This window comes from Nannobrachium achirus (assembly GCF_963921795.1).
Source record: "Nannobrachium achirus genome assembly, chromosome: 14".
NCBI lineage: Eukaryota > Metazoa > Chordata > Actinopteri > Myctophiformes > Myctophidae > Nannobrachium > Nannobrachium achirus.
The window spans coordinates 28,311,661-28,336,542 of record NC_137821.1 but is presented as its reverse complement, the minus strand read 5'-3'; the positions used below and the strand labels follow the sequence as shown (position 1 = coordinate 28,336,542).

Below are 24,882 nucleotides of genomic sequence, written 5' to 3'. Positions count from 1 at the left end.
GCAAGTGAAAATCATATTACATTCTGCTTGTGTGCTAGTGACAACAATATTTATGCCAAAGCTTCAGTCTCCAAAAAGATTCAATGCGTCTTGAAAATACTTGGCAACCTTGCATGTATCAACTGTCTGTCAAGTGCAATTGCCCCCTTAACAGTCACATGTTTTCAATCAGGAAAATGTAGCTAAAGATATTGGTGGATTTAATGATTTAAATAGCCGGCACAGTGGGTTTGAAGCAATTAAAATGTCACGCATGCATAATTGAAAAGATTTGCATTGGAAGTCAATCGCATGCATTTATTAATCAACTGCATTTTCTCTGTTTTCTCTGTTTCTGGGAGAATGGTTTGCTGGGCTACAATATGCAGCCAGCTTGTATTTTTCTCAAAGCTTCCTCAAAGCTCCCCACCTAATTTATACATTGGTCACACAGTGACATGGCCAAAATATCTGCATTGGTGTATAAAGGTAGCCCTAGAATGTCTGTGAATAACTTTGTTATTCGGAAAATCACAGATATTCTAGGGCGAGTATAAAGGCTGCCCTGCTATACATATTCTACAGTTAGTATATTTGAGGTTACATTAAGAATCAGTGAACAATTTGGCAATGTTTGCCAAAAATACAACATGACTATTTTTGGCATAGAGGTTTGTTGAAGATGGGGAAAAAAACAGTCAAAGTACTGTTATACATTTGTAACTCTCTAAGACTGGGTGTGGTGGTTAGAATACAAACATTGCAGTGACAAATCTGTTTTCCCAATGTAGGCGCCAGCAAGCATTCAGACACTCAATCATATAGCTAATTTGCTAGTCAAATAATCCAAATGACTAATCAAATAACGACCTCTAATTATCCAATCACTCAACTAACGAGTGCCCCAGCTAATGATCACGTGGACATGGATGGAACTTGTATTGCACCACATCCTTGTATAGAATGCTGTCCAGGGGGAGGACACCTCGAACTTTCACCGACAGCGAGTTATTTTTCATCTGGGCCTACATTTGAAAAGATGAAGTGTTATCTCTCCCCAACACTGCTTGCCATGCACCCCCCGGTGCAAAATGGATTTCTGCAGGTCGTGCACGCTGACCAAAGCTGCAGTGTGTGCCATTACACTTACATAACCCAGGTAGCTTCAAAGCAAACGGCTTAAGTACTGTGCGATATACCGCTGCCATCACCACTACATAAAATATACAAGAAGTCCAGAGCAGCAGTCTCCACATTGGCACTAACCTGAACACCACACAATTAATGGCAATGTCAACTTCTACAGTGTTATAAGATTTCACTAATGGTCCACACTTGAAATCAGTGTAATATTTTCCATTAACACTCTGCGTGATTGAGGAATATAATATACCTTTATTGACCCCCGTGGGGAAATTCAGGTGTCAGCAGCAGCAGTGAGTGTGAAACACATGGAGAAGTACAGATGAGAGCAGGGAGCTATGAATAAATAAGGATAAAGTAAAGAGAGTCTGACACTAGACATGTGCCCTCTGTCTGACTGAGTATATATTCCATCAATACATACAGTATATAAATGTACACACTATCACCGTGAATATTATGCATGAATGAATGAATGCATAGTATGTACACACTATCAATAGTGAATATTAAACTGATCTATGAACAGTGTCAGCTGGCCTTCGGCAATATCTGGATAACCATCCTGTACAGTGTCCGCCAGCCTTTAGGTATATGGATAATATTACTGTATGTATAGTATAGTCTGTATATAACACATTAAAGTATGGGTGAATATCAGAAAAGAAAAAGGAAAGGTCTGCACAGTGCACACGATAAATAGGTAGCATCAAGTTAGGTTCATCATGAATATTAGAGAGTCTCACAATAGCCATCTGTCATGGTTCAGTAGAGCACCTCAGTAGTCCATGTACAGATGTGTCAGAATGATTCTGGCAGAATCATATATTTTCAAATGGGGATCTGCACGCTAATAAGTGTAAATTTGGGGGTCCTTGACATGAAAATGTTTGAGAAGCACTGATCTACAGATTGCCCAGTTTGGTTAGTTGGCATGTTGCTCACATGGTTATGAAGGGGAGTATATATGGAGACCTGTGGTACCCATATATGGAGATCCATGCACATGGCGCATATGGAGAATGGAGATATGCTGTGAGACCCCAAACATGCGTACTCAGTTATTCGTTATGTGAAACTCCTATGATGTCTATGACAACTGACATCATACATACAATCCCTTTTATGCCCATACATGGAGATCCCTGTATGTAGAACCAGCCGCACAGATATGGGCTGTCTTCCTTCATATATGGGCATTCCCATATGAAGTCCTGTTAGATATGGGCTTAATATTGCTGACATCAGGGATCTCCACATATGGGCATAAAAGGGATTCTGTTAGTGTGGTTCTCCTGACATCACAGTGATGTCAGAACGTGATGTCAGAGTGTCAAACCCATAAACCGTAAAAAAGCGCGATGTCCGGAGACATGATGTGCCATTTTTCATACTAAACTGTGACCTATGGTCGCAACAAAGAGGAACCAATGACAGTAAGGAAATGGCAAAGAATTAAAATGTACAGAAGATGGTAACACCTAACTGGTAACATACTAATTGTGTGGAGGGAGTTTGAATGGAAGGTCACGATGGGACTATTTCAATATTCAGCTGTAGTGGTTGTGGCTTGGTATGAGCCCGCAAACACATTCTCACTTCTCACCCCTCCGAGCCCACACATTAGGATTTCCCAAAATGATCAAAATATTGGTGTAACGTCCCAGATCCAGGTTTCCCACGCTCCAAACATCTGAACCACTACTAGTCTAGGAGGGAATCCCCCTTGGCCAGGGGAGGCCGGGAGAGATATTAGGCAAACAATACCTACGGCTAGATTTATCCCTTCATCCCACCAATTTCATATTAGGATTACCACCAGAAGATTTGGGTGATAAAAAGCCACACACATTGACTCTAAAACAATGGAGGGAAAGAGTTGTGTTTACATAACAGCAAGACCTCAGCTGATATTTTACAGTATTAATAACACTGACACCAAAACTGAAGTTGCAGGCTTTGCAACTGCAACAATCTGGGATATGTGCTATAGGCCTTTACCATAACCACTTAAACTGGGCTGGCTCTGTACTTGGACTGCTTCTTTCCCATGGCATCTACACCAAATAAAATCTCTTTGCTAATAATAGGCAATCTACAAGCTCACACCGTGTCGCCTTGTGACATGTAACATGATAATTGTCTCCGCCAGGCCGAAGGTGTGGCCGAGACAATGGTTTGTACCCTGTCTGTCTACCTGTCCGTCCGCCCATCCGTCCGCCTGTGTGTCCGTCCGTCTGTGAACAGCTAATCTCCGTCACTGTTGGCCCGATTGACCTGAAATTGTGTAGACTCACTCCCTGGATGTCAGAGCAGAACCTCTGGCACAAATGTTTCACAGAGCCTGTTTTTTAAATTACACCTACAAATTGGTACATCATACCATACTGTATTCCATCCTGATTGGATAAGATATAAGATGTTTCTAGTTTCTCCAAAATGTCTCAAATCATGCGCAGCCGTGAAAGTTGACACATTCCTGTTTTAGCGCCACCGGGAGGCCAATGCATTCCAAGCATTGTTTGTCCACAATAACCTACCTGACCTGTGCTCCGAGGAGCACTTTTTCTAGTTTCTCCTTTCTTCGTTTTGGTTGAAGGGATGTCACAGAATCCCCCAAAGATAAGAAAACGTAAAATTTCATGATAGAGTGAAAAATTGTAGATGGAATGAAAATTATTACTGTTTTCATTTTGTCATGAGATACAGATAGGCTACCACTAAAATAATTGAGACACAGCTAAATGACCATTACACTGAAGTTCCTTAACATGTACAGTAGGCTTATAATTATGTGTAATGTGGCCTATGTGGCTGGCGTAGCAGTCTGGGCATCTATAGGCGCTATATTAGCCTGACAGTGCATCGCAGGTTTGAGTCCCGTTCGTGAGACACAAAAGCAATAAAGATTTCTTTTTTTAAATTGTGTGTAATGTGAAGTCCAAACCCTACAGCCACAACAATGGATTATATGGTGTCGGTAGGCCTACCTACCAATGTTAGCAAATGTAGGAATTAGTTAATCTCCAAAAGTGTTGACACCTTAATATGCAGCAGTGTTTATAGTGCTTAAGCCGCTACAAAGTCTCCTTCTCTCCTTTAGCTGTGTGAAATTATGTGGTCTCGGTTTTAGCAAGTAAATAATAGGCTGTCTGGGAAAGTCAATGGGATATTCAAATTAAGAAAAAGTAAAAACAGGAAGTAATACTGTTGTGGTGGTATTGTGCAGGTTAATCCCTTCCCCTGAGGTAATCAAGATAAATAACTCAGAGGATACAGGATAAACAAGTGAAATTGTAAGTGATGAAACAAAAAAGCAAAACAATTGCAGACGATATTGGAACTGGAACACTATAAAATTCAAGCTGATTAAATATCGTTGGAGTGTTCTCTCTCCTGATTGGTTAAAATCGGTATCCTGACTGGCATTTAACCACTCAACAACAGAAAAGCGAAAAGGGAATTTGTCCTTATAACTGAGTCTTGTCTCCAGTCTCTCTACTTAACGTTTGTTTAATCAATGATTAAACTTTTTGCGTGACAGTTTGTTCCACCTAGTCAAAACACTAAATCATTGATATATTTTGCTTTACAAATGAATATGCTATTTGTCACATCTTGGATCCTCTAATAAACCTCAGCTACACAAAGACAACACCTCATAAACAGCATATTGTTGCAATTTCATTAGCCTATATTTGTTTGCACAAATTACATCTGTAAAATAGGCACTGAGATTGGTCATTACTAGTAGCATAGGGCCTTTGCTCTAGTGACAACAGTGTAGCTACTACTGTTCTTAATCATGTTTTTTGTATTATTGATAATAATAATAATCAACTTTAGTGGTTCACTCACTGTACAATACAGTAATCTCTTTCCTCTCGCATGCTTCATGTTACCCTTCCCCTGAACTCAGGAAGTCTGTTTCCTGATTAATCTCAGCTGGCCAGCAATTGTCTGCTTTACGGCCCTGCTGCTTGTGGGTATTGGTGTGTAATACAGCGTGGCTTATGGCAGGTAATCTCTCGCTGGAGCCATCAGGAGGCTTCATACCCTCCATCTATTATTCTATATCTAATGGTATTGCCATGGCAGCAGTCATCTTCCACACTAAATCACAGAATCCCAGTTTCAAAGCCCACAGTCTTAGACCAAAACAAAACTCAAACTTGTTTTTTAGGCTTGCCATGTGATGATGTATGTTGACAAACTTATCTGATATTATGATTAATACAGTGTGCAGGAATTCTTTCAAAAAGCTTGACTGCTCGGCTGTTCCTACTCAACTGTCCTAGTAGACCTTTAAAAGGACCTTCCTTTACATCATGATAAATATCAACATAGCTATTATTCATACAGTATATTATATCAAGACAGATGAGACATGTTGGTCCCCCACATTCTTCGAATGCTTCCACCCCCTCTGTGATTCGGAAGTACTAAAATTATTTTGTGTGTGAAAGTGAGTGAATTTGTGTGTACTGTGTTACAGTATATGTAAAAAACAAAAACAAAAACAAAAAACAATAAAAATATATTAATTTTTTTTTAATTAAAAACACAGCCATTTACAATATGCTTGTGCGCCTATACTGCCAGGAATATTATTAATTTCCAAGTTATCAGTAGCCTATCCCAGCAGGGATAATATAATTGCAGAATGTAGTACACGTACTATACCACTAGACTGTGCCCAACGATTAGGTCTTGCAGTCTGGACTCAGCCTGGACAGCATTGTGGACCATAATGGCCGCCTATGGAGCCGCCATTATGGCTCCCGGTCCGCCGAACGGGAGCCATCCTGGAGCGAGTGCACGTCGTGCACACGCCGTATACACTCGTTTTTGATCCTGAGTGACCACTCTGTCAGCCTGCCATTTTTTTCCGAATGAAAATCCGTCTAAATATGGTAAAGTTTGATAAGAAAAACGTCAGCTTTCAATGCTATGGAAAGGCCCATGCTTTGTTATGGCCGAACGACTTCCGGGTTACGTCATCGATGATGTTAATTTCCAGCGCATTTTTATAGCTTAAGCTTATATGAACCTAGAATGGTCATTTATTGCTCAAAAAATGTCAAAAAAATACCAAAAAAATCAGAAAATGATCCCCATGGCGACGTTTGGCGATCTGGCTGGCTGGGCTTCCTCAAAATGGCGATGGAAGGCGATTTGGCTGGCTAAGAGTTAATAGAAACCAGAAATAGAAAACCCAAACGATATTTTTGATTCAACCTTTTCAGAACTGATAAGTATTGAGCAAGCATAAGCAAGAGCATATAAACACAAACACCAATGTATAGACTCATTCTACTTTTAATGTTCTTTAGGCTATAATATCCTTTATCTCTTTGCTCCAAAATCATTTTCAGAAATGTCACATACATTGCGACCGTCAGGTCGCATTTACTATCAAAACCTCCACCGGCTGTCCGTCCGTCCGTCCGTCAGTCAGTCAGTCAGTCAGTCAGTCAGTCAGTCAGTCAGTCAGTCAGTCCGTCAGTCAGTCAGTCCGTCAGTCACACGTCACACGTCACACATTTGCCCTGCTCATATCTCCGCAATCGTTGCCCCGATCCATGCCAAATTTTGCACACACACTCCTTGCCTACCAAACCACAACCTCCACCTATCAATTCTCACATGGCCCTCTTCTAGCGCCACCATGAGGCCGATTCTTACAAAACACATTTTTGGACACTGCTCCTACAATTTTTGCCCTAAAATCACGCAAATCGGTACACAGTATGTCTACACTCATCTCATCTTTGATTGATTGATTGAAGACTTTATTAGAAGTTTGCATAGGAAAAGGTACAGTTTCATGACGGTACAGTTCACTGGTACAAGGTCTACTAAAAGGAGATCCATGAAAAGACTAAGCTTATTTCCACAGGAAACCATTTAAGTATCTCATATAACATTGAATGACAGACGAATAGAACACAGTACTATGCAGTAGATATGTAAATAAAATAAAATGAGAGAACAAAAAAAAGAAAACAGTAAGTCTAAACAAACAGTGTATATGTCACGGTTTGTTAGAGAAACAGGACGGTCGAGAAACGGAGCACTCGTGGTGCCGCACGGGGCGGAACAAGCGGTCGCCCACAACAACGCCCTCCAGGCGGAGCCGCTCGATTGTCCACGACATTGCAAGCGGCGTGAAGGCCAGCGGACCTTGGTCCTGCTCTTCGCCCCCGAGCGCCGCAGGCGCAAGTGGCCGCGAAGAGCGGGCCAGGGCCGCGCGGCCGGCGGAGCGCCGCGCGAGTTACGAAGCCGTGGTGAATGCAATCGTTATATTTATGCCCAGGCCTTAAGGCCTGGGCAAGCCCACGATAAACGCTCATAGTAAGCTAATGGCTAAGCTAATGGCTAAACACCGCCCAGCTAGGCTAGTAAATAAAGAAAGAGAGTCGCAAACGAGTGACGTCAGCGCCTGCACTAGTGAATGGCTGTCTATGGGCTGTCGTCGCCATCTGGTGGTGATTAGTGTGTGGTGAACGACAAAACAAGCGCTCTTACTCTTACCGTCCTGAGTTACCCAAACATACTGTAACATATATACAAAGAAGGGGCAGGGGAGGGTAGGGATCTATCCCATTTAGCGCCACCTTCAGGCCGATTTTTTAAAACACATTTTTGGACACTACTCCTACAGATTTGCCCCTAAAATCACGCAAATCGCTACACAGTATGTCTACACTCATGTCATCAACATGGATCTGTCCCATATAGCGCCACCATCAGGCCGATTTTTTCAAACACATTTTTGGACACTGCTCCTACAAATTTTGCCCTAAAATCACGCAAATCGGTACACACTTGCTCTACACTCATGTCATCAACATGGATCTGTCCCATTTTGCGCCACCTTCAGGCCGATTTTTATAAAAAAACAAATTTTTGGACACTGCTCCTACAAATTTTGCCCTAAAATCACGCAAATCGCTACTTAGTATGTCTACACTCATGTCATCAACATGGATGTGTCCTATATAGCGCCACCATCAGGCCAATTTTTTCTAAAACATTTTTGGACACTGCTCCTACAGATTTTGCCCTAAAATCACGCAAATCGGTACACAGTATGTCTACACTCATCTTATCAACATGGATCTGTCCCATATAGCGCCACCATCAGGCTGATTTTTTCAAACACATTTTGGACACTGCTCCTACACATTTTGGCTTAAAATCACGCAAATCGCTACACAGTATGTCTACACTCATGTCATCAACATGGATCTGTCCCATATAGCGCCACCATCAGGCCAATTTTTTCTAAAACATTTTTGGACACTGCTCCTACAGATTTTGCTCTAAAATCACGCAAATCGGTACACAGTATGTCTACACTCATCTTATCAACATGGATCTGTCCCATATAGCGCCACCATCAGGCTGATTTTTTCAAACACATTTTGGACACTTCTACACATTTTGGCCTAAAATCACGCTGCGACCTGACAGTCGCTTATCTCCCGATTAGGGAGTCTTACTGGTTAAAGTACAGTGAGATACTTGTTGCACTAACTAGCATTGACTATGGTCACTTTTGCTTTGGACACTGTATTATTTTGATAGTTGTGCTTAAGGACACTTTATGTATATATATTTTATATATTATTCGTTCCCTCTCTTGATGTACTTTGCTCTTGTTTCTTTTAATCTTTTTCTTACTTCTCTGTAACTTTGTAAATAACCTTATACTGCTGTGCTGCCTCTGGGCAACTGATTTCCCCCTTGGGATAATCTAAGATAGATAGATAGATAGATAGATAGATAGATAGATAGATAGATAGATAGATTATCTATCTATCTATCTATCTATCTAAAGTAGGAGAGAGAACTCATGCTTACAGGATAAACAAAGTGAAATTGGAAGTGACGAGACAAATAATTAGCAGAGAACTTCAACCCTATGAAAGTGAAGCTGATAAATGGGTACTCTCTCCTGATTGGTTGGAATTGGGTGGCCCCCTGTTTCTGAACAAATACTGTATAGCAATGATTACTATCAGAATACAGAGTAGTACAAACCTTTTTTAACAAAATACTTTTTGTTTTTACCAAACAAAATATCACATAGAGCAACAGCTGTCCTGAGTTTTACAAGATACATTCCCATTTAGACCTAAAAAAATCAAACCTCGGTTCGAAGTGGAGCGGTGAATCTGTGTGTGTGTGTGTGTGTGTGTGTGTGTGTGTGTGTGTGTGTGTGTGTGTGTGTGTGTGTGTGTGTGTGTGTGTGTGTGTGTGTGTGTGTGTGTGTGTTTGTGCCTGCACAACAGCGCCCCTCCTTTAACTTGTGTGGCCACTCAAGGTATTGCCAGGCTACAGACATACCCAGCCAGCCAGCCAGCCAGCCACATAGCCAGCCAGCCACAGACATACCTGTCTATTGGGAGCGCTTTCACCGCTCCAAAAACAACAATAATTTGGCAGTGGACAAGGCTATATGTCTTTACAGAGTAATATTGATTTTACGTCCAACAGGTGAGCTAATAAGTCAAAACATCAATGACCTTACGTCTCTCCAAAAAATACACAAAACTAAACCAAACAAAGCAAACAACAATGTAACTATAACGTCATTTCTCAGCATCGATTTCCATTACTTGGCATTCGCAGCTTAGAGATGGTTTATTTATCTACATCACATACTAAGTTAAACAACAAGACAACACCAAAAAGTGAGATGGAACCATGAATGATACAAAGCCAAAGATTACAACAAAATTCAGTTTCATTCTTGTTGTTTATTATAGCCTTCCTCTATCTCTTTGTTCCACGATCATTTTCACATTTAGTAAACTGTAATAATCTTAAAATAATACTAGTAGTAAATTCCTACGGCAGTGGTTCTCAAAGTGCGGTCCAGGGACCCTCAGGGCATTCTGAAAATATTTGCATGTGTGACCCGCAAGACCACCTGCACTTGCACATAACGGGCCTTATATCTCCTGACCCAGGCTAAAACTGATACCGTATATGCAACACTTCTCAACTTATACCCGGTGGAATTACAGACTGCATTGAAGAGTGAGGGCACAGATGGGGCAGCCAGTTAATGCACACTGTCCACATGCTCCTTTGGAGACGCGAAGACCCGAGTTAGAATCCGACTCATGTCATGCATTGTCTCCCTTTTCTCTAACCTTGGTTTCCTGTCTCTCTACATTCTTTCTAATAACACTCTCAAGAGACTAACATACAATAGCAAGAACTGAAACGTAGTGCTAACAGGCGTAAAAAAAGTCTTTATTCATACTATATATATCCCTCAAGTACCCTAATAGGTTGTGTGGGTTATCCGTAGATGGGAGATCAGTGGATAGCGCAATCTAGAGATAATCATGGCAATTAGATAAACACTGTCACACAGCATGGTAGTTATTGCCTCTGCAATTAGGACTAATTTCCTCAAATAAAAGGCATGCACTTGTACAAGCAGTACTCTTATTTCATCAGAAGAGATTCTGCCACTGCAAAACAGACCTAACTCTTCATCCGAGAAAAGAAGGCATTGGGTTTTGGCCTTTTGACAACACATAATAGAATGAAGATTGAAAAAGTGTCAACATGAAAGGTATCGACACCTTTTTCAGTAGAAAATACATCATGTTGCTCTTACACTACGGTTGTTCAATGAAAATTAGACTTAAGATTGGAAAAACAAGATGGATTTCTGGGTATAAGGGAATGTGACTGACATGTCTGGAAACATTCCACCTCAGCCTCTCTGAGTTTCATATCAGTTTTTGGCTAGGTCAGGAGAGAGTACTATTGGCCTGTTAAATAATGTGTGTTGGTGGGTGGTCTTTGCAGAGGACATTTGTGAATATCTTCAGTTACATATCGGAGAGGACCTAAAGTTATTTGTAACTAGTAAGACACCTTAAGGGCAAGAAGCGCTGAGTCCACATGAGACTGACACAATATGTCCATGGGCATTCCCAGATATGGGCTTAATATCAGGGATATCCATAAATGGGCATAAAAGGGACGGCTATAATATATATGTAGCGTGACATGGGCTTAATATTGATGACATCAGGGATCTCCATATGGGCATAAAAGGGTGACATGAGGCGTGACAGACAGACTGACTGACTGACTGACATGAGGCAGAGGTTTTGATACTAACTGCTCCCTACGGTCGCAACTAAAGAAAAAGGTTTTGAGTGTGAATTCTTCTTCTCTGATTTATTCCTAATCCAAAGGGGACATACCGACATAGACACTCTGGAGGTCACTTAAGTATAGACATTTGCCCAGCAACACCATCTCAGAACCTCTATAGTTGCTGAGGGCAGAGCAGTTACAGATATACATAATATGGCTCTTTGCGACTACAGGAACTACGGCAAGCCGTGAAAAGTATTTCATAGCAGGTTCTGGTACGGTTCTGTGAACCTAAATTCTCCCTTATCAGGAGGTGGTACCAATCCCGAGGTCAGGGGAACCCAGAAACTTTGTTTTGGGGGAGTTGGTCGTCGAGGTTTTGACTTATTACTGTAGCTCACCTGTAGATCAACACAACTCTGTATAGACATAGGCTATAGTCTACCGGTACCCTTGCTCATGGCCAAATTATTATTATTAATATTTTTTTGTGTTTACAGATCTGAATTGAAATGTATCTTGTACAATTCTGAATATTAAAGGTGCTGTAAGAGATATTATTTTGTTAAACAAAAAACAAACACATTTTTTTTAAAAGGTTATATTCTGATAGTATTGTTCAGTAACAGGGGTCTCCAGCTCTTTATAAATAAACATTTTCAGGTGAACGGATTCATCAGCTTCACTTTTATAGAGTTGCAGCTCTAATTATGTCCCTTTTTTTCAATCGCTTCTAATTTCACTTGTTTATCCTGTATCATGAGTTCTCACTTTTGATTGGATGAAATTGGTATCCCAACAACCTGTCACTGAACAGACAACAAACATTAGGGCTGTTCAATACAATATCACTTCCATTATTGCAATGTAATCATATCTTCCCTAGTAAATTATGGAGCTGAAAATCATATCTATTTTCATCCTAGCTCTCATTTTATCCGACAGCTAGACAGCCATGATCAAATGTCAGATTACGTATTATAATTAAGAATAATCATGGGTAATTATATCCTTCTACTTTTGGTGGCGTAGTGGACTATTATTCATGTTAGCGTACGCTTGCCCCTGTCTGCACAAGTCAAATCTTCACTGTTGCTTTAACTCAGAGAGGACAGATTGTACATTAGTACCCTCTCTGAGTTAAACAAACACCGGTGATTTTACTGTGTGGGTCCTGAAACTGCAGCCCGCAATTAGCCTCTCTGCATCACCGCTAGTTTCATCCATTGTTATGTTTTTCCTCCTGTTTTCACATAAATGAAAAGGTAACTTTATTAATTTACCAAAACAATATAGAAGGTAAATTATATAAACTGCTGAATTATGCAAACTTAAATTAGTACCTGAAGCGAAGTGTTTTTTTAATGCTATTTCATAATGCTATTGTATCTGTTGTTTTATTCTGCCATTGAAGCCCAAGGCAAAATTCCTACATATTGATAATAACATTTGCATTTCACTAATGTATATTTTTCACAGAAATTCAGGACAAAGAATTATGAAGATAGCACTGCTTTGCAGTGGCGGAATGAATAAGTCCCCTAACCCAGTATGAGTAGGCCTATAAGCAGTATTATGTATTTAATAAATACATTTGTCAGACCACAGAATAAAGTTATAAACCACCCAGTTAAATTAGAATGATTAAAGAAATGTGTAATGTATATTAAAGTCAGAACAATAAGCTGTGGTTGGGTGGGGGTGTCCAACTGTCCACTGAAGGCAGTGAAATAATTCTTCTAGACAAAAAAAGATGGCGATGCACTTTAGGGTAAGAGTTCCCAAACCTTTCAGGCTGTGACCCCCCAAAATAATCATATTAAACTGGGGACCCCCCACTCTGACAAGCATTGAAATTGTAGGCATTACATTAACTCGGTTCCACAAATAAACATTGTGAAAATAACCGAACTACATAGCTCACTATGCCACACTGCACTTGAGGACCCAACATTATTTGAGGACCCCCATGGGGTCCCGACCCCCAGTTTGGGATTCACTGCCCTAGGTAAAAGTACCTCAAAATTGTACGTGACTTGAGTACATACATGTATAGTTAGTTACTGCCGCTTTGTCTAATAGTGAAAACAAGGTTATTGGCACCTGTTGCGTTTTCGTATATTTTGAAAATAGGCTGTTATTTTATAAAGCTTCATAAACTTTTATGAAGCATTCTGAATCTTAATGGGTTTATTGGCGATAAGAGGCTACACAGAAGACATTGCCAACTTTCACTTGGCCAATAGCAGCCTGCTATCAAATGTGATGTATTATGAACAGAAGTCGTTCTCCAGTGAATTTGGGGTTCCCCCAGGGCTTTTCATAATCACACCATATGCGTTTCATACACATTTATGAGCTGCTAGTTTCATGCAAATAGTGCTGCAGGGTGGGTGATGTAAGTTCTCACACCTGTCCTGAATTAAACTAGGAGCTGCAACTATCGGGTTTTCGGAGCGATTATTCTATAGATTAGTTTTCAGATTAATCAAGTTTGATCATGTGTTTAAATTATTAGTAGTAGTCCTGTTTGTGTGTGTGGGGGGGGGGGGGGGGGGGGTATGCACAGTATATGAGGCATTGAATGTAGGACTCGCAGAAGTAATGTAGGAGAACCCAGACAGGTGCCCGTTGGACAGAACAGTTCCCTTGACGTCCAGTTGTGCAATACCTGTGATGTAGGCATTGTTTCAGCATGCGGCTGTTACCATGGTGGCGACTCTGTTTATTATCAAGGATGTCAGCATGCAGACATATGGCGGACATCATCTCCAAAAACAGCTAATTGCGGCTGTTACCATGGTGGATGTCACCATGCTCATCTCCAAATTGTGGGCATTGTTTCAGCATGCGGCTGTTACCATGGTGGATGTCAGCATGCTCATCTCCAAATTTGGGCATTATTTCAGCATGCGGCGATTGCCATGGTGGCGACACTGCAGTATCAGTGATTTCAGCATGCGTGATGTCAGCATGCAGACGGTCAGACGGACAGACATTCTGTAAATTAATAGTTAGATATATCAACAAATCGGCATAAAAATATCCCAATACGTTTTTCATAGTCTGCGAAAATCGCAGAACTACAAGCTGTTCGCTGATGCGTTGTATCGTGATGCATTGTGTGCTTGTAGATCGGTTTTTAAAGGTACATTTGGTTCCATTTGTAGCCTACACTCTCAGAGTTATGTGGACCTTGAAATGAAAAGATTTGAGAACCACTGACAATGTGAAGAAAAAAAAACATCCATCCATCTTATCCACTTATCTGGAGTCGTTCGTGGTGGCAGCAGAGCAGCAGAGAGCTCAGCCTCCAAACTTCCCTCTCCTGAGCAACACTCAACTTCCTCCTGGGGGATCCCAAGGCGTTCCCATGCAGGCCAGTGTGGAGATGTAATCCCCCCCATGTGGCCCTTGGTCTGCCCCGGGGTGTGATGTAGATTTGTGGGGAGTTTTTGTTGTGTTTATTTTGACGACATTAACAATGTAACCAAAAGTCTGTTAAAACTGAGTAGCAGTTTCCACTGGTTAAAGTATTAATGTATTTATTTCTAAATAGTGACAGTTTAAATTTCATCTATATACAGCTAAACCCCTGTGAGACAAGCTAGTAATTACAACACTCACAAACGCTAATTGTTATTTGTACGTGACTGTGGCAGGCAAATTATGAAAAAATAAAACAGCCGAATACACACAGCAGAGACCTGAAGAGCTGAAACTCTGGTTTTAAGTGTATTTATCCAAGATTTTGCTCCTTTTATGGTTTATGGTTGAGCCATGCAGTCTTCTCACCTAGTTGTCAAACTAGGACAGAAAGTGTGCATGGGTTGAGGGAGAAGTGAGGATATAAAATACATGAGGGACTAAGGGAGGAGGAAAGAGGGAACGGGTTATGGACTTGAACCCAGGTTAGCATGTCCCTTTGTGTCCACAAAGTAGCTTGAACCGGTGTTATCTCTGTCTTCAAAGAACTCCTAACAGATGGGCCGTGCTGGCTCTCTTTGACTTTGTTGCAGGTGTTTCCAGAGATGAACATGGGGGCAGGTGCAGCCTGTTGGGATTCAGGCAGCTAGAGATGTTCTGCTCATAATCCAAGAAAGAGAGAATAGCTAGCATGGCCATACGGTTGTTAGAGCTCCAGTCAAAGTCACCTCTAACCCAACGACAAATAATTATTAGCCCTAAGTTCTGGTTGATTTCTTGACCATGTGTTTGTTTTTATGGAAGCTCGTTCCAGCTGTTGGTTGTGATTGACTAAGCTAAATCAAGTTAATAATTTCATTTGTTTAGAATAGCACATTTCATACCTGGGTAAACTCAATGAACTTCACGTCAATAAAACATTACATAACTATCCAAAGCCAAACATTTATAAACCACATCCATTAACAATTGAAATGTTAAACATATAGGACCCACCCAACCTACTCTCACAATAACACACACGCACGTGCACGCAAGCATTCATGCATGCACGCACGCACACACACATACCGTACACACACACTCACGCACGCACGCACGCACGCACGCACGCACGCACGCACGCACACACACACACACACACACCAAAACCCTGGGAAAAATAGGAATGTCATAAGCGTGTGGTCTTAAAACTTGACAGGTTTGCTTGTGAAGAAAGCACAGATGATCACCCCATCAGCTTTGGAGCTTAAATAAAATCCCTATTTTTCACACCAGTGGTTCCCAAACAGTCTGCCGTGAGACAAGTCCAGGTGTGCCTTGGGATTTTGTGACAACCACATTATTGTTGTGTCATTCTGTCTGCCTGTATCACTGTATGGTATGGGAACTGTACTGACCTCAACCGCAAAGCAATGCAGAGGGTCTTGCCAGAGGTGTCGCACCAAATTCTGGGCCCTGGGTACAAGGATTCAATGGGGCCCCTCAGCCCCTGTCCCCTGTGCCCCTCTGCGAGCTTGTAGATCTGCTATTTTTGAAAAATCGTGAGAAGTCTTTCTAAGGTTTTTTGAAAAACCTCTGTTTCTATGTCAGTGGTGCTCAAACCTTTTCATGTCAAGGACCCCCAAAATGATATGTATTTGGCCAACCCCCATCTCAAAATATTTAGTTCCAGGGAGTCAGGGACCCCCCAGAAGCAAAATTTGAGTTACAAATTACTTAAAAAGTATGTATATTCAAAGATGTGCACACATTTTCATGGCTCGCAGTGTGGCGCGCTGTGAGCTTGTATATCTGCTATTTTTCAAAGTATAAAATGATTAAGGCCCCTCCACCTTGGGCCCTAATAGTAACTCAGTCTCACTTTCCCTTCCTTGTGACGCCCCTGTGTCATGGACACCCAAATGAATATCTTCGTTGTCGGGTGAAAACCTTGTATGTCCAAAACCGTTCATTTTGCATTACCATTTTAAAAGTTATTTAAACTAGTGAAAACAGACGATCTACAAGCACACAACGCCTCGCACCGCGAGGCGTTGTGTGCTTGTAGATCAGCTGTTTTCACTACTTTTGTGCGACGGCCTTGTATGATGAAGCAGGGCTTTGCTTTGCGAAAAAAAATTACACATTTGAAACTTGGAGTTAGCCTACGAGGTTTCTGCCCAACAGTGACAATATGTATTTTGCCACGGACCACCATCTGAAAATATTTTGTGCCAGGGAGGGACCCCCAGGAGAGAAGAAATTAAATGATTCCAAATTGTTCATGTTTTTGCCAAGATTTCTCACAAATAAATACAAAAAAGCAGAGCAACAAGCACACAGCTTGAGCTATTTTTGAATAGCCAATTTTTAAAATGAGTGACATTGGTTAAACAGATGCTGTAGCAGCACCAAGTGAAATACATGTTATAAAGGGGCTATTTTACATGGATATGAATAACCCGTATTCATGCATGTAATTTGAGATGATGACTTGACTTGTCCTTAAACCAGTGGTTCTCAACCTTTTCAGGCCGCGAACCCCCAAATAATCATATTTTAACTGGGGACCCCCCCACCCTAGCCTCCGAAACCCAGACTTCCCCCACCCTGACAAGCATTAGAGTTGAGGCATTACATTTTGTATAACACGGTTGGTTCTATTGTGAAAATAGCAGATCTACACTACATGTTAGCATGTAGATCGTCTATTTTCACAATTTCTAATATTTGACAATTTGACGAAAATGTGTCATTTTAGTGGTATAAAGTCCTCAATTGTCACTTTAGAAATGTGCAGATACCCTCTATACACTTAAACTTTATGCTGGTTTGTTTACTGTTGAGTGAGAAAACAATGTTGCACATCAAGTTAATCTTCTGGGGACCCCCCAAAATAATGTGGGGACCCCCCTGGGAGTCCCGACTCACAGGTTGAGAACCAATGCCTTAAACCACTGCCTCACACAATACCGTGACCTCCCCCCACCCCTGGACAATGTAGAAAAGTCTCAGCGCTAGACTGTCTGCACGTGTGAGATTTGCTGCTGGAATCACAATTTCTTAAGGAGTTTGTCCCTGAGGACGTTTGATACATTTAATTTTGAGTTACGGCTCCTATCAAATTTGATAAGCATGGTACATTGGGACCTGAAATGGAGAGCGTAATCCTGTAAACAGGATACACTAGATGATCTTACATTGTATCAGCACACCGTGTCCTTTTCCAAGGTGCTTCCTGGGTTGAAGAAAACATTCCTTCTGCCGCCTTTTGTGCCAGGCAATGTTTAGTGAAATTGAAAATGCTCATTACAGTTCACAGTTCACTTGTGTTTATTCATGTGATAAACCAACTTTTTTGTTATTTGGTATATTTTTTTCCACATTGATATGCACAATACCAGATGGCTGGAGAATATCGCAGGTTTAGAAGAATACAATAACATTACTGTTTGTGGTTTGGCCTTTTTTTCAGTTATTGACCTACTGTACTTCAGCAGTTGTATTAATTTGATTATGCATTGGGTCAATAGTCTACAGTAGTGATTCTCAAACTTTTTAATTTCAAGAACACCCAGTTTGCTATATAGGCCTACCACATATCCACATATTCTGAGAGTGTATATGTTACGGTTAGTTTGGGTAACTCGGTTAGACTGTGGTAAGAGCGCTTGTTTTGTCGTTCACCACACACCAATCACCACCAGATGGCGACGACAGCCATTCACTAGTGAAGGCGCTGACGTCACTCGTTTGCGACTCTCTTTCTTTATTTACTAGCCTAGCCTAGCCTAGCCTAGCCTATAGCCTAGCCTAGCCTAGCTTGCCCAGGCCTTACGGCCTGGGCATAAATATAACGATTGCATTCACCACGGCTTCGTAACTCGCGCGGCGCTCCGCGCGGCCCTGGTCCGCTGGCCTTCGCGCCGCTTGCAATGTCGTGGACAATCGAGCGGCTCCGCCTGGAGGACGTTGTTGTGGCGACCGCTTGTTCCGCCCCGTGCTGCACGGCGAGCCCTCCGTTTCTCTATCTAACCGTTTCTCTATCTAACCGTGACATATACACGGAACCAAATGCACCCGTAAGGGTCCATTTGTACACAATGTGACCCCACCTCACAACGCCTCGTGTTGCTATAGGTGCTGTGAGCATGTAGATCTGCTATTTTCACAATATCTGCCTCTAGTATTTGATCATTTGGCCAATGTTTAATTTGTCATTTTAGAGGCATTAAAAAGTCCTTAAATTGTCACTTTAGAAATGTACAGACACCCTCTATACACTTAAACGTTGTTGGTTTGTTTACTGTTGAGTGAGAAAACAATGTTGCACATTAAGTTAATTATTTGGGGACCCCCCAAAATAATTTGGGGAACCAAACAGGTCCAGACCCACAGGTTGAGAACCACTGGTCTACACAGTAAATTCCTGGGTCAATTTGCACACTTTCTGTGTTCTGGATTTTCCAGTATAGACAGATAAAGCTGTTGTTAAAAATGAATCATAAATAATTCAGTATTATTACAACAGGTAACATGCTTTGAGTGAATAACAGCAGGATCATTTGCATCATTGCCAGCAGTGACTGGCAGATGAAATTTAGTGGCAAATGTTATGTTTTAATATTGGTCACTTACAAAAAAGAACACCATCATCAATGTATCTCTCAGACAACATTCTGATTCTAAAAGTCATACTCTTGTTGACTTTGTGTGAGCTTGTAGGATCTTCCATTGCAAAGATTTATTATAGTGAGATGGAGCAGTGTGTGAGCCATTGGGGATGACCATAAGCATAATAGAACCAAATGGACCCTTAGACTAACTGGTCTACTGTCAGAGTGTACACTATCCAAAGCGACTTACAATAAGCAAGTAATACATCAATAGCCTGTAACAAGCAAGATAATATTTCAGTACATCAACAACAATATAACTAATGCATAGATAGGAATATCAATCTAGAAAAGCAATAACATAGGTAGACCACACACCTAATCAGTAAAAACTAGCTTCATGTATGGCCATTGAGGGAAGGGGAGTGATACAGTAGTGCTATGGGTTTAGATGGAGTCTGAAGAGGTGAGTCTTCAGACAGTCCTTATTTGAGAGGTACATTTTAACCATGGCGTCAGTTCAGAAAAAGCTACGGTATGGCAACATGACTGGTGTCACGCAAGACACCAGTCATGTTGCCATACCTTAGCAACAGGCATGATACATTTATTTTATATTTATATTTATTTCTATGGTTTATTGAATAGGCTGGATATGGCAGCCGAGCCTGGAACGGTTGTTCTAGTGTAGGCTAGCCTAGCTGAGCTAGACATCCTAGGCCAGCCATGTTAAAACAGTTAGCTGCATTAAGGCTGGCATTGCACCTGTGCAGCTGACCTGCGGAACCTGGGAATATAGGCTACCATTTTGTCAAGATGGGGAGAATAAAGGTGTGGAGAATATAATTAGTCTATAATACCTTGTTAAAGTGACCATTTTGTTACATTTTGCATTTGTAGTTATTTTACTGTAATTTACCAACATAATAACCCGCACAGATAGACGAAGAGACATTCATGGATTCATGTTTAGAACTAACTTTTGGGGGGCACGGTGGCACAGTCAGTAGTGCTGTCGCCTCACAGCTAGAAGGTCCTGGGTTCGATTCCCGCCGGGGGACACTGTGGGTGCTGGGGGCGTGTTCCCTCCTCTGCGTCATCAGTGCCCACACCCTAGGTGGGGTTGGCAAAAGGGCCTTTCTGTGTGGAGTTTGCATGTTCTCCCCGTGTCTCCTAGGGTAGATACCCTCACAAAAACATGCAGTAATCCTGGTCTCTATAAAGCCTCCCCCTGGCCAGCCAGGGCACCTGATGGAGGGGAATGGAACTGGTTGGAATAACGTGTTCCTTCCACGCGCTACGTCCAACCGGGGAAGCTCCCCCTGTCAGGTGATAAGAAGCGGCCTGCTCACTCCTCATGCATTGAAGGAAGCATGAGCTCAGTTCGGGGCCCTCCCCAGGTTGGTAGAGGGAGAGTAGAGCCCAGGATCACAGCTTAGGCAATTGGCACCGGGTGAAAAAATGGGTTACAAAAATCGTGAGATAAAAATTTAAGAAAAACAAAAAAAATAACTAACTTTTATCTTCCCCCCTGGACCCAGGGTATGGCAGCTGCATACCCCTGCCATACCCAATTGACGCCCCTGATTTTAACACTGAGGATTTTACAGTGTTACACTAAGGTTCCAGATCCTATTTATATTTATGTATTTCATTGTTTAAATTGCTTGTTTGTTTATTATTTAATTGGAAGGGGTTTGTGGCCTAAAGCCCACAGTGGCCTACTACATACATAGCCTATATCAAACAGGGAAAGTGGCCTACTACATACATATATCAAACAGGGAAATTCAATTACAAATGTTGGGGACATATTAGCTAGGGGACATATAGCTACAGTAGTTCAAATGTCCAGCAAGGGGCGCCTCATCAGTGTGTGTCAGCACTTCAACGCTGTAAATGTGTCTATAGCAGTATAGGATCAGATTACACTACGCCCCATGTTGGAGCCCTCGGTCTGTGTCTACTGCTCTAGTCTGTGCGCCGTTACACGCAGCGGTACTGAGTGTTACAACGGCATACCGTTCGATCGCACAGCAAGTAGGCTACAAAGGAACGCCTATGTAAGTGTATTTCTTTTTGTATTTATTGTAGCTTGTGCTTTGTGTGATCTAATGATCCAACAATATTGTGTTGCTAAAGAACAAACGTGGACCGCGTCTCTGCTTCTTTAGAACATAACAACATAATAGAACATAACATTGTGCGACGATTCACTGAATATGCGATATAAAGTGGCTTTCTGCGTCCTTGTCGCGTGTAAAACGCTTCGATGTACTAAATAAATGCTTCCCTATGTGGAAACTCTGTTCCAAACTCAACAGGTCGCCCAACTTTAGTTACTTTTCTGTTCTTTTGTCGTGTTTTGCGTCGGAAGCCTGTTGCTTCTCATGGATGAGATGGGAAGAGAGGAGGAGGAGTTGAGAAAAGCGGATTGTCCCTTACAGCCTTGATAGGCTACACAATAATAATACGGTTATAACAGCTACAGGCACGACTTTATTAAATATCCACTTGTCACGTTTCCATTATTAGGTCTATTATTATTATTAGCCTATTATGCTATATTCCTAATTATCAATTATTATTATTATTATTATTTGCCGAAGTTTAGCCTACTATTAACATAACATGACTGAATGGATGGCATTGTTGGGTCTTTGTATATTTGAGCAGACCGAAAAAAATGTAGCAGATCTGCAAGCTCTCAGACTCAGCTTTAAATCGGCTATTTGGCGAAGCAACACCGTTGTATAGCCTACTATCATGTGATCCAGATCGATGTCGCGATAGGTCTGAGGAAAAAGGGACCCCCATTTAAAAACAAACCTGGCAACTTTCTTGTGGTAGCTATAGCCTATTTATCTTTTTTAGTTGAGTTTGTACCTAGTGAACTGTCCTGTCCTGTAGGCCTATCCTTTTCCTATGCAAACTTCCAATAAAGTAGCCTATTTATTCAATCAATCAATCAATCAATCAAACGGGGGGCTGCCGATAAGAATAGCTTGTTGTTTACAGGCATTGTTTACAGGCGTTTCCATGGGAACGGGGCTAATCAGTTGGAGCCACTTGTTGTCCCCATGCAGCTATTCGGCACTGAATAATAATGAACAATGTGTGTATTAACGACATGTCATTGTATGACTGTAGGCCATTGCTTGGCCTTAATTTTAGACCACTGTTTCCCAAACAGTGTGGGTCACATGTGTGTGTATGGCTCCCTTTATCTTTTGTTTCCTACATTTCGTTTTTTAATTAGGCCTATTATTATTTCAAATCATTGCAAAAAATGCAATGATTTTTCTTAGTAATTTCATGAATAAATACAATTGAAATCTAAGAAATTCCATAAATTAGTAAATGTTTAAGAAGTTGTGAAAATAGCTATCTAAAGTGACGCGTTGTGAGCTTGTAGATCTGCTGATTTCACTAGTTTGGGTCCCAGCCAGGCAAACCTCTAATTTCTCTTTTGGGTCCCCTGATGTCTGATTTAAATCCCATTCACACTGAGCAGTGAGCACTATGACTACAACTACAACTATAAAAAATATAGTTTTAAAATCGCTAAGTGAATGGCAGTGTTCACACCAACTATTAAAACAAATATATCATAATAATACCGGTACAATACAATGGTGAAAGATATAGTTATAGTTAGTTATACAGTTATCTTTATAGTTATCGTGCAGTGGGAATGGCGCTTTACATATTTTGCCAGCGATTCCTTCAAAACTATAAACGCAGTTGACACAATGTTGACCAGCAGGTGCAGGGACGTGCTGGGCCCCTGATTCAGCCCGGGAAAAAGAGTTGGAGAGGCCCTCATTGCGCGCTACAGAGAGATCTCTCTCTATAGCGCTGCTGCTACTCAAAGATTTGCCATTTCAGATCATGACAAGTGACAAGCCAGTGGGCCAATTACATGAATTAGGCCTATATTTCGTTGTTGTTGGGTGGAAAACTTGTATGTCCAAAACCGTTTGTTTTGTATTTATCATTTAAAAAATGATTTAAACTAGTGAAAACAGCCTATCTACAAGCACACAACGCCTCGCGGTGCGAGGCGTTGTGTGCTTGTAGATCTGCTGTTTTCACTACTTTTGTGCAAACAGTTACATTTTTACTTTTGTGCAAACAGTTTAATTTTTTCCTAATGGCCCGGCCTGGACCGGCAGAGAATGAACCGGCCGTTGGGGAGTTGTCCCGCTTTTCCTAATGGCCAGCACGTCCCTGAGCAGGTGTATCATTACAGGCTAACTGCTGGTCCACTGTTAACATTTTTCATCATGTCATCAGTGTGTCCACTCCAGTCAGCAGACACTGTAGCATAGCTAGCAGAAGTACGCCTAACTGGATTGAACACCGCATTTCTCTGATAAAGATGAAATAGTTCTAGCCTAATATATTATGCTGTAGGGTGTAGGCTACAGCAACTGGCTTCAAATTATGGAAACTCTGGCTGCATACTTGTTCATTCTAGGATTGGTGGTGGGAAATGATCTCTTCCCATAGAAGTGCATTTTGATGTTCACCAGTAAGACGCCTAAGGGGGAAACGCGACCTAAAGGGCGAGGTCCTGCAGGACAGAATTTGCACAGGACGTGTGATTCGAGTTGCGGTTGGTTGGACACTAGAAGCTTCGGGCGGCCCAGCGTCTAGTCGGCGACCTGGCCAACTCGGGAACGATGTAAATAGGGAATGAATGCCCCGCCCTTTAATGCAAACCCCATTATACCTGTTGTCATAGGACCCGTCTTGACCATCTGTTTGCCTGTGTCCATTTATGCCCATATATGGAGATATCTGTATCTGTCTGTCTGTCAGCGTCCATTTTATGTCCATTTATGGAGATCACTGCAGATATAATCCTGGGTCCATTTTATGCCCATATATGGCCATATATGGAGATATCTGTCTATTTGCATCCATTTTATGCCCATATATGGAGATCTCTGTATCTGTCTGTCTGTGTCCCTTTATGCCCGTATATGGAGATCTTTGTGATTCTGCGTCCATTTTATGCCCATATATGCCATATATGGAGATATCTTTTTATCTGCGTCCATTTTATGCCCATATATGAGATCTCTGTCGCTTTTTGTTTGTTTCTTCTTTAAGCATATGGAGATATCTGTTTATATGCGTCCATTTTATGCCCATATATGAGATCTCTGTCGCTTTTTGTTTGTTTCTTCTTTAAGCAGAATACGCAGCCTGCTTAAATCTGCATCATTCAAGTCATCCTCCCAGTCCCACGCTTTGTTGCTTGTCTTATGTTTGTCTTGTCTCTTTTATTTTCTTTATCTTTTTTGGAGCGGACCCCATTAATGCAAACCCCAATATACCTGTTGTCATAGGACACGTTTTGACCATCTATCTGTTTGCCTTTGTCCCCACCCTTTAATGCAAACCCCAATATACCTGTTGTCATAGGACCCGTTTTGACCATCTGTTTGCCTTTGTCCCCTTATGCCCATATATGGAGATCTCTGCACACACAGTACCGGTTGCGGAAAACTCTGATGTCAGACATCAGCTCCGCATACGGGCATTCATTTTATGCCCATATCTGGAGAACGCGCGTGCCGGTGGGAAGAAGGGTTCT

The 24,882-nt window shown here is 41.5% G+C and overlaps 1 protein-coding gene across 1 annotated transcript in view; it reads left to right on the top strand.

Annotated features, from left to right (window-relative positions):
* The first annotated feature begins 21,261 nt into the window (after positions 1-21,261).
* The window catches only part of mpdz (multiple PDZ domain crumbs cell polarity complex component), a 120,015-nt gene continuing 116,394 nt past the window's right edge, over positions 21,262-24,882 (top strand). The window contains exon 1 of the mRNA XM_080741315.1: positions 21,262-21,340. The gene's annotated coding sequence lies outside the window, so the exon portion shown is untranslated. The remainder of the gene's footprint in view (positions 21,341-24,882) is intronic.